Consider the following 12,643-nt stretch of genomic DNA (forward strand, 5'->3'; position numbering starts at 1 on the left):
AAGTAATTAGTATGCTAATACATAACGAGCACGATGCACCTAGCACAGTCTGTCAACAGTAAGAGGTCATACGTTGGTGAATTAATATCTAACGAAAATAAGTAGGCTAACTATCAAAGAAAAAGGGGGCATGGATAAAGAAACGCGATATGATAGTCTAACGGGTCAAAAAAAAAAAAAAAAAAAAGAAGCCATTTGTATCTAATTTTCATTGTGGACTTGCTTTTTACTGCATATGAGGACACAAAATGGGCTGGGATATTCTTTGTGTGTGGCATCACTAATATCTTCAGATTCAGCATGTATATATAGAGAAGAGGCTGATTCCATGTGTTGCTGCCCCACCTTTAACCTAACCCCAAAGATATTTATTTTGACCACAGCTGAGATGAGAGGGCTTCCTGAAACAAGGCCTTTTACCAGTTGCCAATCATGGTAAGGCATAGACCTGATGAGATATGAGGTCAAATGTCTCAGAAAGTTTCTTTGGATCACGTTTAAAGTTTTGAATGCAGAATATAATTCTACCTCATATATTTTTAATGTAGCTTTGGTCTTTTTTTTGTACCCCAGTGTCCCTTCCAGTGCCCCTCTGAGAAAGCTGGAGTCCTCTTTTGTGCGTCTGTACTCGACCGGAACCTGCTCCGTCCACAGCTGCTCTCCTGCTTTGTGATGAGGAATGTGTCATTTCACCATCTTTCACACACTAATCTATTTATCTTCACTTCCCTGTTTTTGCACTTTTTGTATTCTTCATTCAATTTTAAAATATTCGAGTACATAAGCTGCCTATCCCTCTTTGTGCTTTGAATTCACAAATTTGACAGTGCTTTTCAAAGAAAAATTCAAAGAATAAATCTGTGCACAATGTTTTGAAGAAAAATCGAATCATTTTAGTCATCATATTTGAATTCAACTTGTAATAAACTAATAATATATTAATGTATTTATTTTCTTTCTTTAATATATTTAAATAATGTGTTCATATTCTCTTCATAATTGTGGCATTACATATAATTCTACCTCATATATTTTTAATGTAGCTTTGGTCTTTTTTTTTTTTTGTACTCCAGTGTCCCTTCCAGTACATTACATCATTTTTCATTAATCACAATAGGGGTATGAACAGTTAATAGCTGACTTAATTCAGAGATGCATATTGAAAGGGGCCCCTGCAAAATATTCTGGTCAAATGCCTAAATATAAAAACTCTAGCATCAAATCACATAATTTATCTAAAAGTAACATGGCAGAATGTCACGAGAAGGCCACTGACCTCAGGGTAAATGTCTTTTACATGATTTTTTTCATGAAAAATATAGCATTTTAAATAAAAGCAATATTTTGAAGAAAACCAAATAAATTTGATTATTTCAGTCCTTATGTGTAGGAAAATGGCAGTACATTAACTTATTTTATATTCCTCCCTTTCTACAGGTTGAGTAACAGCACAGACAGCTGATTTCTGAAAAGATAGAATATTATTGGACATGTATAGACTGGAATCAGTCTGTTTCCTATCAGAAATAACACTATTTCCTATTTAAAATAACAGTAGATACAGGTGAAGCAATTATAACAATTACAATTTTTTTTATCTTTATCATTATCAGTTAGACATTGTAAAAAAAAAAACACAACCCCTGAATAACAGGGTTATTTGTGGCACAGGCCTACTATTAGAGTGTGTCTTCATGTGCTTGATTAGGTTGTAATAGTGGCAGGCCTAACGGCAGTCAACAGACAGTTAATCCCAGACCGTAAAGCCATGTGTATTTCATTTGCACTGTAAAGGATTTGTGCGGATCAGTCGCTTCATGTGTCACCACCTGATATTTACTTTTCTGACTGCAGCCGTCACAGAACTGTGAAATTCATTCTACTGCACTCAAGGGGGAAGTATGTTTGATTTTCATTTGTACAATGCTTGAAGAATATCAGTTTTAATCTTCATTTTTTGACATTGTTAATTTAAAGTGGCTTGTAAATAAATGACTGGCCTAATCGTCATTCCGCACCCCCTTCATACACCTGGAGATCACTTGTAGTATTTCGTCCAAAGATTTAAAATAATAATAATAATAATAATACAGACCCCTTTGGCATTTGATGTCTGAATCCTAAATGAGATCAATTGTAACAAAATGTTAGGGAAGGTGGTTATGCTGTTATAATGACAGGTGAACCCTTGTTGTTGATTATTGTTACATTCATAAATCCTGTGACCTTGACCCTCCTTACTGAAAAGCACTTCGCCACCACCTTTACTACAAGAGAACTTGTCTTATGATCGACCATGGAATCCATAAACCAATTAGAACAGGCAGGACTGAATTAGATTGACTGAGGCGAATGGAAGTCCTGGTCAGTTGTGAGGAGAGAGACATGTTTAAATGCCAGACTGGCATTTGAATGGCATCGCGGGCAATTTGGACTGAAATGGTGCGCTGTTTTTTTTGTTTTGTTTTTTTAGCACCCTCCTGTAATACCGTCGCTGGTCTGTGTCCCATTAGGTCTAATTCTACAATTCATTATCTTGCTACCCTCGAAGATTGAGTGAGACTGCGATGAGACACTGAGCGAGAGATATTGAGTGAGAGAATGGAGAGAGATTGTCATTGTGGCTTAACATGCACAATGTCAATCCTTAGATTCAGTGACAGTGTTGACTGGGGCAGAAATTATTTCACAGCCTGGCAGTCCAATTTAAGATAATTTTGTTAGTTGAAAAATGTGGCGATTCAATTGGTCTGTTTTTGTCTAATTGTGCATGTTTCTATATGGCTGCATTATATCTTTTCAGGTGTAAGACCTTAGTCTTCTTTTTAATTTATTCTATCTTCTCTCTCCCTCTCTTTCTGTTTTTATCCCTCCACTCCCCTTCATCTCTCCTCCGCTTCCCTATCCTCTTGTAGTTCAGTCAGAAGCCAAAGAAATGTCAGGGGTGAGTTCAATAAGTCTGGGTAATTGCGATTCTGTCTTCTCGTCCGTTCGACTGAATCATCTTCCATTAGAGGAGTGGTGGGGGGGCCCTTACCCAGGGCCAAAGAGCAATCTAAATCCTCAACGCCTGTTAAAACCTTTGCAAGTCATCTCCATACAAACACGTGGAAGATCCACCAACATGAACAAACATTTCTTTTGTTATTTTGTTGTTCTTTATCTTTTGCTTGTACCTTTAGGACTGTTGGTATAAATAAACTTTTACAAGCAGATTTTAAAAAATTAGTGACAGTCTTCCAGAGCAAACTGAGGTTAAGTGTCTCAAGTGTCTCAGGGCACAATAATGACAGATATGAGAAACATCTTTTTAATGTTATCTTTTTATTGCTTTATAGTTTTAATTGCCCTGCCCATAACCACACTTTCACCACCAGCAATACTGTATTGTTGAGTCCAATTCTGGTGCGACTAAACTTTTTTTTTAAATTATTTTATTTCTTTATTGTTGCTGGTTTTGTGTTCAATAACCACCAGAAATGATAGAAAAGTGCTTTAAATATTGCTAAAAGCTATTTTCTGAAGAAGTATTCCCACATCTTCAGTGGTCCAGAATCACTTTTGAAACATCTGGTTTTTGTATTAGATGTGAAGGGACATCTCATATAACCAATGACATGCCTGTCACTGTTGAAGAGGGACCAGGAGCAGGGAGTCTTCACGCAACCAGGAGGGGTCCCTCTTTAATGAAAAATGTACAATACTGCCATCTGCTGACGTTAACTTGAACCAATTTTATGAAAGTGTTCATTGAGAAGGGAAAAAATAAATGTCAATTTACCCAGTGATGGACTGGCCATCCGTCCAAGATCCTGCTGGATAAAGGATAAAGCGGTTTGGAGAATTGATGGATGGATAATAAATGTCAAGTATGTGAAAGACACAATGCAACACTTTTTTCACTTTTATTGGGCAACTTATTTTTTATTGTACCATTTGTAATGTATTATGATTTACATTAATTTTAGCCTTCTGATTGTATTAGATAAGGTCTAACTGTGTTTGAAAAGGTAAAGAAGATGAAATTTATTTTTCTCTTGAATGTGGCAATGTTTAAATTAGAACCTTGTCAGATGATGTAGGCCTGTCTTTACTTATAACTATTTGTGTATTATGCTGGTAATTTGTTGAAATAAGATTTTCTTTTTAAAGGGGCTATATGTAAGAATTATCATGTAGGCTATCAATCGCTTTTTATTGCCAATGTGGAACAGATTGTGAAGAAATTTAAAAAAATAAACGAGACCTTCCCCCGACTTCCATGGTTGTCTAAGCCTGATTTACTGTACTGTAATGTTGATGTTTTATGCAAAGAAGAGGGATTAATTCAAACTATATTCTCACAGTCAGATCTCTCTCTCTCTCTCTCTCTCTCTCTCTCTCTCTCTCTCTCTCTATATATATATATATTAGTACTGTCAAACGATTTTTTTTGTGATTAATTGCAATTAAAAACACTTACGTTTTTTGTTTTATAATGTAGTAATTTTACAGTTAATCTCCAAATTAATGTAGACAACATAAAGACAGTATATTTTAAATACTTGTTTAATGGCATCTTTGTATGAATGAAGGCCAGTATCACTACTACTAATACAGCTACCCCCCCCCCCCCCCCCCCCCCAGTTTTAAACATTAATTATAGCCATTCAACATTACAGTGTAATTGAAAGCTATACATTTTTTTTTTTTTTTTTACATTTATTAGGCTTCAAAAAATATAACAACTTTTATTTTAAGTGAACTTCAAACAATTCTCACATAAACCCATAATAAATGTCATATTTATCTGTCTAACAGTATAGGCTACAGAAATTGAATAAAGTTCAAACAGTCTGCACTGCATAACTTATAAATTAAATATAGACGAATCCTTATTAAAGCTACAAAAGTTATTTTTAGTCAAGAGCAGTGAGTAATTTTCTCTGTTACCTTTGTTCTTTGATTAACTTGACTGACAGACAGAATTAGTGGCTGCTGTCACTTTGACATCTGATGCTGCTGACAGAGACAAGGATCTCACACTTGTCTCATTCTCTTTCGTTAATTTAAAGGGATAGTTCACCCAAAAATGAAAATTAGCCCATGATTTACTCACCCTCAAGCCATCCTAGGTGTATATGACATTCTTCTTTCAGACGAATACAAAGTTATATAAAAAATGTACTGGCTCTTCCAGGCTTTATAATGGCAGTTAATGGCCGTTTATGTTAAGTCCATCAAAGTGCATCTATCCATGATAAAAGTGCTCCACATGGCTCTGGGGTGGTTAATAAATGCCTTCTGAAGTGAAGCGATGTGTTTGTGTAAGAAAAATATCCATATTTAAAATTTTATCGACTAAAATAACTAGCTTCCGGCAGACAAAAGACAAACACTTTTGTTCCCAGTCAGGTCCCTGCAACGTGACTGCTGCAGATTCATCTCGGTGTTTAAAAATGTTGACATGGAAGAAACATAAATCAAAGTCTGAGGAAGGGACCAGCTTCAGGTATGGGTTGCCATCTTGTAATTACGGTTACGACATGGCGTGAAAGCAGCATAAGCTTGTTGTTTTGGTTCAGGAGGAACTGTAAAGGCGGCTGCTCTTTGTTTCCAGCGCTCGGTGACTGTATGTCTAAGGCTGTGTCTGAAATCGCTCCCATAGCCTACCATTAAACAGGGCACTATTTGACGGGACAGCCATTTGTAGTGGTGTCCGAAACCTAGTGGACATTACTGAGTGCACTCATTCAATCCCACATTGCACCGCAATAAGTATGCTCAATGGCTAGAGAATACCCATAATGCACTGTGATAGTCACGTGTCGAATGACCAGAAGATGGCGCCAGTAGCTGAATCAGCTATCCACTTTGGAAACCGCTGGTCCAATGTGACTAAAGCGTAATATCATACAGGTATAAATTCCCTTTTAATTCATTATTAGTTTGTTTAATTACGGTTTATGTATGCTAGTTTCCATGACAGAGTTCAAGATAAATCTTTTCATTACAGAGCTCCCAGTTTGCTACGTTTTAAATTATTATTAAACAGCACAAACCATGCAAAATCTGCATCAGCCACATACATTTTCCTGTGTACTCTCAATTAGTGGATTAAAATTTAAGGAGCATCTTTCTAATTCATTTTTCGTTTTAATAATAGCTATGATACCTGATCTCTTATTTGAATATTATACAAATTTCTGACAAATTACTATTAACATTTGAAAGGTTCAAGAATAAGCCTGACGTGACACTTTGGAGAATTGCTGGATATAGCCTATAGTGCTAAAGGAACTTGGTTAGCATTGTGCAAAAAAAAGTGCTGTATCTGACTGATGCGTATCTGTTTGTCAGAAATAGAGATTCCCCGAAGACCATTACAAATTTAAGATGCAAAAATCGGGAAACTATAGTAAACAAATAAGGGGATATATTGGACACCCTTGTCTAATACCACGTGTGAAGTAAAACCCAGGGAAGTGCCATATCTTCATTTAAGTGTACAGTTGTAATAAAGAGTTATAGGCTACTGCCATACAAAAATAATCACCAAAACTAAATTTTTGCTCTGATTTAAAAATAAAATGTTCTACTGAATCAAGAGCTTTATAAAAATCAAGTAAAAGAATAAAACTATTATGTTCCACCAAATTGCTATAATAAAATAAGTCTAGAACTAATCTAATGTTTTTCATTATGTGCAGTCCCTCATAAATCCAGACTGAGTCTCATCTATAACACTATCATCCAAACATTCTTTAAAAAGTCCAAACAAGTCTTTTAGCAAATATTATGGCAAAAATTGTATAATCGTTTTTAATACCCCACCCTCTATTCAATAGTCCATTTCACTTGGAAATAGGTTACAACACTAAAGTAAAGTCGGTTGTAACTTCCAGGTCTTGCAGCCTTTAAGCATGAAACATTTCTTATGAAATTTCTTAAAACTCAATGAAACGGAATGCATGATTAAAATGTTTGTAATTATAGCCTATATAAAGACAAAACAAATCAACTTTAATTATTCTGTTTAACTCTCCCGCCATATTTAAAATTTTGCTAATTTATTAATAGTATATATATATATATATATATACTATTAATAAATTAGCAAAACTTGACCACTCAATATTTAATATTAAGTTATTTTAATTATCACAATTAAAGTTTTAATTTTATTAAAATGAACAAGCACAACATTCAGCATTCAATCAAATATTCTTAAAGATTTATTATTATTAATAATGTTATTTCAACAGAATATCTCGTTATTTCAACATAATATGTGTGCGTGCAACAAGCAAGATGTGCATTTGTAAATCCGGTGACAAGTGCATTGATTTTTATTAATAAACTAGTCTTTTCTGTCAGTGTCGACTGCAAAGATAAAGTTGACGATCGCCATCTCCATAGTGAACGCGCCTATAGAGAGAAATGCACAATGGATTACATAATCAGAGAGTAGCCTATTTCTTTTCGTTTTGAATGGTTTCATTTAAAGACATTTCAGGCTTTCTGTAGATAGATTTCTCATGTCTGTGAGGCATATGCTGAGTTTTGGTTAATTTATTATGAGATGTGCTCCAGTTCACGTGCAATGCTAGTGACCACGCCGGCGCCTCCATGTCATGATTATATTGTCTGCTATATTTGCTTCTTATTTATTAAATCCAGGTTAATTTATTAAAATTAAGATACAATTTATACAAAGCGAAATTCACTTTAAATGTCTGACCCACTCCATGTCTCCCAATAGCCTATATTGCACATCCCATTTTACTCATGCTCTTCACTTTTCATAATCAACATAGATAAAAAAAACAAACAAAAAACATTAAAATATTTTAACAAATATGAAACTAAATGCTTTTATTTAATGGCTACACCACGTATAGTAGGCCTAAAGACTCTCTATTTGTTCAAATTGCTGCACATTCATTTAATTCTGAATTTTGCACACATTAGTTGAAAGGCATTGGTTTGTGCATAGTAAAACATATCTGGAACATTTATCAAGTTCACAGATAATTGTGCGTGCATTTATTAATCATTATGATACTAAAATCATAATAAAGTAGGCTAGACTATATGTACAAAAAAAATCAGATGAGCCCAGAATATAAACTTAACATGTTTAATTACACGTTAAGCATTTTCCTCCATAGAAAACCATTATAAGAACGCTTAATGTGGCTTAATGCAGATTAGAATGTCCCCTTATTATGTCGAAATAACGACTTATGTCGAAATAATGAGATATTATGTTGAAATAACGACTTAATATCTCGAAATAACAAGATACGTTTTTTTTTTCTTCACCATGCAGTTCAGGGCTTCCATAGAATACAGCCTGAATATAATTGCTTCCAGAAATTATTTTTGGGATGTTATCGGGGTGCTTTGGGGTGCTACCATTTCTAGGCGTGTTCCCCGAACCATACCTTAGGAAGCTAAACCTTCTTACGTGCGACATTACCAGGTGCTGTCCGTGGCGATGGTGCTGAATTGGTTAATATCGATGGCTCGAGAATCAATTCACTGCATTATGTGAGAAAGCGGTGTTCTTTATAAAAGAAGCACTTCAGAAATAGTTGAAATTTCATTTATTAGGACTCATGGGATATTATAAAAATATATATATATATATACAGTGAGGAAAATAAGTATTTGAACACCCTGCTATTTTGCAAGTTCTCCCACTTGGAAATCATGGAGGGGTCTGAAATTGTCATCGTAGGTGCATGTCCACTGTGAGAGACATAATCTAAAAAAAAAAAATCCAGAAATCACAATATATGATTTTTTAACTATTTATTTGTATGATACAACTGCAAATAAGTATTTGAACACCTGTCTATCAGCTAGAATTCTGACCCTCAAAGACCTGTTAGTCTGCCTTTAAAATGTCCACCTCCACTCCATTTATTATCCTAAATTAGATGCACCTGTTTGAGGTCGTTAGCTGCATAAAGACACCTGTCCACCCCATACAATCAGTAAGAATCCAACTACTAACATGGCCAAGACCAAAGAGCTGTCCAAAGACACTAGAGACAAAATTGTACACCTCCACAAGGCTGGAAAGTGCTACGGGGAAATTGCCAAGCAGCTTGGTGAAAAAAGGTCCACTGTTGGAGCAATCATTAGAAAATGGAAGAAGCTAAACATGACTGTCAATCTCCCTCGGACTGGGGCTCCATGCAAGATCTCACCTCGTGGGGTCTCAATGATCCTAAGAAAGGTGAGAAATCAGCCCAGAACTACACAGGAGGAGCTGGTCAATGACCTGAAAAGAGCTGGGACCACCGTTTCCAAGGTTACTGTTGGTAATACACTAAGACGTCATGGTTTGAAATCATGCATGGCACGGAAGGTTCCCCTGCTTAAACCAGCACATGTCAAGGCCCGTCTTAAGTTTGCCAATGACCATTTGGATGATCTAGAGGAGTCATGGGAGAAAGTCATGTGGTCAGATGAGACCAAAATAGAACTTTTTGGTCATAATTCCACTAAACGTGTTTGGAGGAAGAAGAATGATGAGTACCATGCCAAGAACACCATCCCTACTGTGAAGCATGGGGGTGGTAGCATCATGCTTTGGGGGGGGGGGGTTTCTGCAGATGGGACAGGGCGACTGCACTGTATTAAGGAGAGGATGACCGGGGCCATGTATTGCGAGATTTTGGGGAACAACCTCCTTCCCTCAGTTAGAGCATTGAAGATGGGTCGAGGCTGGGTCTTCCAACATGACAATGACCCGAAGCACACAGCCAGGATAACCAAGGAGTGGCTCTGTAAGAAGCATATCAAGGTTCTGGCGTGGCCTAGCCAGTCTCCAGACCTAAACCCAATAGAGAATCTTTGGAGGGAGCTCAAACTCCGTGTTTCTCAGTGACAGCCCAGAAAACTGACTGATCTAGAGAAGATCTGTGTGGAGGAGTGGGCCAAAATCCCTCCTGCAGTGTGTGCAAACCTGGTGAAAAACTACAGGAAATGTTTGACCTCTGTAATTGCAAACAAAGGCTACTGTATCAAATATTAACATTGATTTTCTCAGGTGTTCAAATACTTATTTGCAGCTGTATCATACAAATAAATAGTTAAAAAATCATACATTGTGATTTCTGGATTTTGTTTTTTAGATTATGTCTCTCACAGTGGACATGCACCTACGATGACAATTTCAGACCCCTCCATGATTTCTAAGTGGGAGAACTTGCAAAATAGCAGGGTGTTCAAATACTTATTTTCCTCACTGTATATATACACTCACCTAAAGGATTATTAGGAACACCATACTAATACTGTGTTTGACCCCCTTTCACCTTCAGAACTGCCTTAATTCTACATGGCATTGATTCAACAAGGTGCTGAAAGCATTCTTTAGAAATGTTGGCCCATATTGATAGGGTAGCATCTTGCAGTTGATGGAGATTTATGGGATGCACATCCAGGGCACGAAGCTCCCGTTCCACCACATCCCAAAGATGCTCTATTGGGTTGAGATCTGGTGACTGTGGGGGCCATTTTAGTACAGTGAACTCATTGTCATGTTCAAGAAACCAATTTGAAATGATTCGAGCTTTGTGACATGGTGCATTATCCTGCTGGAAGTAGCCATCAGAGGATGGGTACATGGTGGTCATAAAGGGATGGACATGGTCAGAAACAATGCTCAGGTAGGCCGTGGCATTTAAACGATGCCCAATTGGCACTAAGGGGCCTAAAGTGTGCTAAGAAAACATCCCCCACACCATTACACCACCACCACCAGCCTGCACAGTGGTAACAAGGCATGATGGATCCATGTTCTCATTCTGTTTACGCCAAATTCTGACTCTACCATCTGAATGTCTCAACAGAAATCGAGACTCATCAGACCAGGCAACATTTTTCCAGTCTTCAACTGTCCAATTTTGGTGAGCTCGTGCAAATTGTAGCCTCTTTTTCCTATTTGTAGTGGAGATGAGTGGTACCCGGTGGGGTCTTCTGCTGTTGTAGCCCATCCGCCTCAAGGTTGTGCGTGTTGTGGCTTCACAAATGCTTTGCTGCATACCTCGGTTGTAACGAGTGGTTATTTCAGTCAAAGTTGCTCTTCTATCAGCTTGAATCAGTCGGCCCATTCTCCTCTGACCTCTAGCATCAACAAGGCATTTTCGCCCACAGGACTGCCGCATACTGGATGTTTTTCTCTTTTCACACCATTCTTTGTAAACCCTAGAAATGATTGTGTGTGAAAATCCCAGTAACTGAGCAGATTGTGAAATACTCAGACCGGCCCGTCTGGCTTAAATCACCTTTCTTTCCCATTCTGACATTCAGTTTGGAGTTCAGGAGATTGTCTTGACCAGGACCACACCCCTAAATGCATTGAAGCAACTGCCATGTGATTGGTTGATTAGATAATTGCATTAATGAGAAATTGAACAGGTGTTCCTAATAATCCTTTAGGTGAGTGTATATATATATATATATATATATATATATATATATATAGCCTAGCCTACATATTTTAAAATTGTATCATATATTGCTGCCATATAACCATTTCAAATTTTTACGTGCTTTCTTCTCTTTCCCATTTTTGTTCGCTGAGGTGGAGCTGCGATGAAATATTCTTCTTGTAAATATTTTCCAGCATTTCAGTAATACAAGTGTACATCTTACATAGGCTACGGTGCTCGGCAGTGATCAAAAATGATTTAAACAGTGAATTTTGAATCTCTTCTTGTAAACTCAGAGATGTGGATTCAGACGGCTATTAAATTCCCACACAACCTGTTTGTCCAAAAAAAAAAAAAAAACAGTAGGTAATTTGGCCAGGGATTTTTACGGGGTTGGATGAGAAAAAACACTGACATTATGGATTCGGACTGCAATAAAATCACCTGCAAAAAAAAAAAGTTGAAAATTCAACTGCAGTAGCCACCGTTCAACCTGAAGAGGGCAGCACTCAGACGTTTTTACACCATATATTGTAGAATTAAAACACTTTATACCCAAATGTCAAAAAGTTACTCGAATCAATGAACAGCACTAATAAAGCATTCTTACAGATCATTAACTAAAAAAAGTTGGTTTAGGGTTTAGTTACCCTTTAAAGAACACCGCTTTCTCGCATAAATGCAGTGAAGCAGGCAGCCCCTGCACGAGAGAATAATTGATATCAACAAATTCAGCACCATTGCCACGGACAGCACCGGGTAACGTCGCACGTAAGAAGGTAGGCCTATATCTTAAGCAGCTTCCTAAGGTATGGTTCGGGGAACACGCCTAGAAATTGTATACCTTTAGTTAAGTTATACCTTAAAGGAGAACTCCGGTCAATTTTAACATTGAGCTAATTTTTTTGTAAATTTGGAGTGCTGTCAGTACAGTGAACAACGACAAAAATCGGTGTTGCCTACACCGTGTTATCCTCTTTTTAAAATTTGCACCCTGTTGACCCTGTTGAGGAGAACTGGCCCCCGACTGAGCCTGGGTTCTCCCAAGGTTTTTTTTTTTTTTTTTCATTAGGTCACCTGATGGAGTTTTTCGGTTCCTTGCCACTGTTGCCTTTGGCTTGCTCAGTTGGGGATATTTGGGGATATTTAATTTAATTAATCAATCAACAATACTATTGATCAGCATTACCAAACATGGACGTTTTCCACTAGAA

General features: G+C 37.0%; 1 long non-coding RNA gene across 1 annotated transcript in view; it reads left to right on the forward strand.

Moving 5' to 3' along the window:
* The window catches only part of LOC311078875, a 37,868-nt gene extending 33,612 nt beyond the window's left edge, over positions 1–4,256 (forward strand). The window contains exon 4 of the long non-coding RNA XR_014605300.1: positions 2,916–4,256. This is a non-coding gene — a long non-coding RNA (uncharacterized lncRNA). The remainder of the gene's footprint in view (positions 1–2,915) is intronic.
* Positions 4,257–12,643: the final 8,387 nt, after the last annotated feature.

The sequence above is a fragment of the Abramis brama genome (genome assembly GCF_963993115.1).
Source record: "Abramis brama genome assembly, chromosome: 3".
Taxonomy (NCBI): domain Eukaryota; kingdom Metazoa; phylum Chordata; class Actinopteri; order Cypriniformes; family Leuciscidae; genus Abramis; species Abramis brama.